Source organism: Emys orbicularis, chromosome 16, assembly GCF_028017835.1.
Source record: "Emys orbicularis isolate rEmyOrb1 chromosome 16, rEmyOrb1.hap1, whole genome shotgun sequence".
NCBI classification, from domain to species: domain Eukaryota; kingdom Metazoa; phylum Chordata; order Testudines; family Emydidae; genus Emys; species Emys orbicularis.
The window spans coordinates 18754927-18760926 of record NC_088698.1 but is presented as its reverse complement, the minus strand read 5'-3'; positions in this window follow the sequence as shown (position 1 = coordinate 18760926).

Below are 6000 nucleotides of genomic sequence, written 5' to 3'. Positions count from 1 at the left end.
CGTGTGTTAGGAATTCAGTGAAAACGGGTAGTTTTCCAAAGAGGTTTTTAAATTACAAGAATAGTTACCATGGGCTAAATTCTGCCCATTTGAAGGAGGTTGGGGATAGGAAAAGTGGAGAATCTAAAGTGTGTCCAGGTTAAAAGAACTTGTACCAAAATATTTTGGTATTACCTAGCCGTTACCCCACGCCTGTATCTGGGTCCAGGCAGTTTTTTATAATGACCCTGGGGCTGGTCTCCAAACACAACCCATTGGAAACAATAGTCTGCTTCCCAAAGAGTGAAGTTACTTGAAGGTCAGTTAAGTCTCTGTATAAGACCAAGAGCTAAGTTTCAAAAGCAGCTTTTGATTTTGGCTGCTTTGATTGTTGCATGGCCAGCTTTAGACCTCTCAAAGGGAGCTAATTTCCAGTGAGCGGGTGTGAGTGTTTCCTGAAAATCAGGCCCCTTTAAGGTGTCTCCCATTGGGATACCCAAAATCATTAGTCACTTTTTTGAATATTTGGGCCCAAGTTTCTAATGCATAATGAGAGTTCTCCACCATGGATAATACTAGAATGCACATACAATAACAGAGGACCCACACATAAGCCAGATTGTGTGATTCCAGTGCTGGACTCTGTCAAGTCATGATTACTCCTTGCAAGAGATTATGTACCCAAGTGGTGGTGGTTGTAGAACTTGGTAGCACGTGACGTGTGTTTTACTTCACTGAGAGGCAAGACAACATGTTGTGAAGTGTGGCAACCTTCCTTTCCATAAGCATTTTCCACTCCATCCAGGAGAGCCAATGACATCTGAAAGTGAGCAGGCCAAATTTACGTACGGTGCATTCAACAGCAGGTAACGATCATTCGTATCTAATTCAAATGCCATGTATTCATTATTATTTACTAATAAGACAGGGTGTCCTATCTACCCTCAGACTCCACTTCCTCTGGGCAGTCACTCACACAAACATCTCAAAGAGTAAGTAAAACGAACAGTATTTTTTAACTTGGATTAATAACCAGAATTAAATCATTCTTGAATTCATTATTAAATGAACTTATGATTAAATATTGAGATGAATATTGTCAATTATATCAGTCTTGGAGAAGAGGAAAAAAATCCGTAATATGGATGAGTTCAGTTTCTGGATCCAAAACAACCCAGGCAGTGTCAACCAATACATCCAGTGTCCCCGAGTACTAGATTTGGAGTATATGCTGTAGATGAGAGAGGTTTATTGTGGGGGTGGAGAAGGGAGAAGAGAGAGATTCCTTTTGACTTGCCCACAAAGCAGCTGTTGTTCCACATGAGAATTCAATGCTGGCAGAATTGTCCAGTGGTAGCACATGAAGACTTTCTGTGTTCACCATTATATTCCTGCACTTGGTTCCTTTTTAAGACAGACCATGGTCCATGCAGAGGTAGTGCAGGTCTGATGAACTGTACATTTTGCAGATGGCAGAACACTGGGAGCTAATGTTTACTGTGTGCAGCTCCTGAAAGCTCCTAATTTATTTTGATTTTCTGAGTTAAATATGTATGGCTCTTAGGGTAGAAGTAGACCCTAAATGTGAACTTCTATACACTGGGTCCATAACTATTATATTTTGGTACTACAGTAATTTCTAGAGATCCCAGCTGAGATGGGGGCTGTGTTACATAGATTAGCAAAAGCGAATCCATGTCCCAAAGGGCTTACAGTCAAGACACAAAGGGTGGAAGAAAGGAAATTGTAATTCCGTTTTACAGACTGGGAGCTGTCCTACACACACTTCAAGAGAATTGCGTAAGAACTAGTATATAAGATAGTTTGGTGCAGGCACAGATTTTGCAAGCATAGGAGGCTTCATTAAAACTTGGCCCTATATTTATTCTCAGGATCATTAAAACCATCACTTTTCCTCTCCTCTCCTCCCCCCAATTCATGTGTTCTTTTGTATTTTTGCTGAGGAGCAGTCTCCTTCCTTTATGCCAGAAATAAGCATACTCCGCTGACTTGGACTTACGGAGGGGAAGCTAAATAGGTTGCCACGGAATTACGCTTACTAGAAGCACAGTATCTTTAAAATACTCCACGGAACTTCCTAAAAGAAATGAAGAAATGGAGGTTAGAAATGCCTCAGACTCTTCTCTTCATGCTGTGAGTGACATTGGTCATGTCTTTTGATTCTCAGAGGAGAGGTAGACATTACTTTCTGTAAATCATACTGATGGGGTTATGGACTCTTCAGCCTGACTGGGCGAAATTGGAGTCCTAGAAACATTGCAAAGTGGTAGCTTGATTGCTGATATTTAACCAACCCTTTACTGTATTCACTTATGCATTGAGTAAGAAGATGCACATCATAATGGAAGGATCAATGGGATATATAGTGTATGGCCAGCTGCATTATATTAAATATACTTTATAACAGCAAAGGTTTCTTTTGTTTCAGTTACTGTGGCCTATTAAAATTCATTGCTATAATAAAAGGACTAAAACAGAGAGATTAAGTTTATTAAATTCACAGATTTCAGAATTTTTAAACTAACTTGCTCTGCATTTATTTCCCCAAAGCAGTTTCACTAGTGCAAATAGTCACAAACAGTGAACTTTAAGGTTAAATATTCATCCACAGTAAATTTCAAATTGCAGAACTAACCAACAAAGGTGCGAATTCTGAACTCTAAATTCAGAGTTCTCTATAGAACTTCTATGGTGTTAATTACATCATTCAGTGAAATGATAGAAACAACACCATATGACTCATGAAACTAAGGCCTGCATTTTGCATTGGCTTCAATGAGGCATACTATTTTGCAGTAGTGGTCCTTAATAGCGTCTCAATTTCAAATATTTGCATGAACAATCCGCAGATCAAGAATTAGCCACTGATTTGAAATCCACACAGTTTTGAATGCTGAATTAATTTAAAGAATTTGGCAATCTCTGCAGGGGCAATTTACGAACAGAGAAGATGAACTTTGTCAAAAAAATTTCAAATTATTTGCCCAGTTCTAACCATGACAAATTTGGTGTATCAGCATTGGGAATCCCAAAAGTGTAAAAAGCATCTCCCAAAAACATGGGATTTGCCCCCAAATCATATTGAAAAATGCATATTGTATTTGGGGGTTGGTCTTTTGATTTTTGAACTCCCTGTTGCTTATCTTCAGTACGTGATAGATAATCAGCTTTGCCAACTTCGACAAATTTACTGAATATGGTGATTTCGGCCCCCACTGCAGGAGATCTCATTGGCTGCCTGATGGTGCAAAGCTTCTAGCTTCTCCCAAACCCCCGAATTCTAACAGATTGATTGTACCCCTCCATCTGCTCATCCCCCGAGCCCTTTAATTAATTATATACGTCCCTAGTTAGGCTTGGAGTTTGCACGAGGATTGCCTTGTGGCAAGATTGGCCCCTACATGGACCGAAATTGTATTACTCATGAGGAAATTGTGAAAGTTGGTAAGATTAGTATGGTTGCTTTTATAAATCTGATAATAGAAAGTTATATTGACCAGGGGCTGTTGCTGTGGGACGTATTTTGGCGGACTTTTTAGCATTTAAACATTTTAGCTATTAAAACAACTTGGCTTATTACCATATTGATGTTGCTATTAATAGACTTAGACCAGGGCTACACTGGAGACCTTACATGGGCGTAGCTGCACTGATGCCGCTGCACCGCTGTAAGCTCTCCAGTGTAGCTGCTCTAAGTATAAGTCAGCATAAGTTATGTCGCTTGGGGTGTGTGTGGCTAATTCACACCCCCGAGCGACATAATTTGTTGATTTACAGTCAACACACATGACTGGAAGCTGCTCCAAAAGTACAGATATGGCTTATAAAGTCCACATTTTATTATATTATTAATGACAGGTGCATTTTTTTTTGGCATGCCAGCCCATACAACTGAACGGCAGCCAGCAAGTAGCCTTTCTGGAGCTGTACATCTGAAGAAAAATCCTTTATTTATCCGTTACTCCTAGAATGTAAGATTAAGCTGTCCATGCAGATTGCTGGGTTGTTTGTTTAATTACTTATAGTTTTATCACACAACTTGCTGAACTGTGTTTGTAAATGAGATTTGGATAGAGTTTGCTGTGTCAACAAACCTAGGGAATGACTCTGGCAGTCAGCATTTAAACTGCTAGTGGCCAAAGTACAGGAGCAGCAATTCTTGCTTCATAAGAACTATCTAAATTGTATGCTATTTAGCTAAGTATAAAGTGAGTTTTGTGAGTTTCCTATGAGTATTTCTTTCCCCTTACCAAGCTACACACACTGAGTGTTTGACTTTCATTAGACCAAAAGCTGTAAGTTGTTCTTTCTTTGATTCTGAAAAACACTGTGGGTTTGATATCAAATGTACAAATAAGCTATGGGGCTCCCTGGAGTTAAACCTAAGTATAACCATACTTTAGTACTCTGATTGACCAGGACTGTTCGAGCTTAACTGATCCCGTGTGTTTTCAGTTAACTTCTGTACATTTAGCTTCTCTCACTATCTGTGATGGGCAAGGATACAGAGATGAATTGATACCAGACAAGAAGCCCTTAAAGCTTTCCTTTGATTGGGGCAAGTGAGAAAGGGACATGGGTCTCAGCTGTTGTGTAAACTTGAGTAGTTGAGTCTTTGTGGGGCTGATTTTTTTTTTTTTTTTTTAAACGAGCCAACACCCATTTAGGCACCTAAAGAAGTGACCAGATTTTCAAAAGCTCAGCACTCACTGGCTCCTGTTGTTTTCAGTGGAAGCTTCTAGGTTGTAAGTGCTCATGAAAATCTGTCAACTTTATTTGGTGCCTGAATGGTTGCTGAGTGTTTTTGTTTTTGAAGTCTGGTCCTGGTTGTGAGTGCTCAGCACTAATGAGGATCCCATATGTTTAGGATGCAAAGAGGGAGCATTAAAAGGGTTTCCTTCAAGCCTTTTTTATATTCAATTTGATTTTCAGGGAGAAACAGGAGGCGGCTTTCCACCGATACCTCTGAGCCCTATGTGCTCCATAGCAAACTACAGCTAAATTCTGCACCATGACCCCTGTGTTGTGCGACATTCTGATGACTGGAGATTCTGTGGCACCTTCAGATAAACTAGAACTATGTGGTTTTAATTAATTAAATATGAATGTGGATACTAGTTCTCGTATCCTCCCCCCCCCCCCCAGTATATAATGTGATATTAAATTATATTTCTTACAGTCTCTCTCTTTGTAATTTTCAGTTAACTACAGATTTTTGTAATGAAAATGCACATTTTGCTGGAAGCTATTGGAAGAAGTTGAAAGCTTTGAAAGGGGGAAAGTTGAGGCTTTTTTCATATCTGTGAAGATGTGAGCAGCAGGTAGAGATAGCGGGAGATAATGCACACTACTGGATGCTATAATGAGCAATAGTGAAACGACAATAATGGGGGTGCTGAAATTTGCAGTTTCAGGTTTTCTGCAAACATCACTGCACTGGTTATGCTACGTTTGCATCTAAGTCGCTGTATCTGTAAACGCTTTTGTATGTGTTTAGTTTCTGAAGTACAGAGCTCAGAAAAGAGGTGGATCCTGCATCAGATTCCATGGTTGTGGAATTGCTGAGTATGTGGGAGCCCTCATTTTAAACAAGGGAGACCTTCATTGGGGAGGGAGCCTCTTCGCTACATTTTGGCTCTTTTATTAATATTTGGAGGAGAACTCCCCAAGAGGGAGAGCATTGTGGCCTTAAAAAAAAAAAAAAAAACAAAAAACTACTTCTTAGGCAATCCAAATCGCATTTAACTTCTTTCGTCCGCTGAAAATATCCTAGTGCCAAATCAGAATTAAACTGGAATTTTACAGGATACAGAAGATCAGCAGAATTCTCTAACCATTTAAATGGATTAGAGCTGGTTAGTGGGATTTTCGCCATAGAATTAGCCAGTGGAAGCTGTTTCACAGGGATGATAGTATAGGAATCAAATGCATGGATAAGTCGCAGTTATCTGTCTCTTGCGGAAAGCTGAGATGTCGTATTTCCTCCGTATAACTACGGTC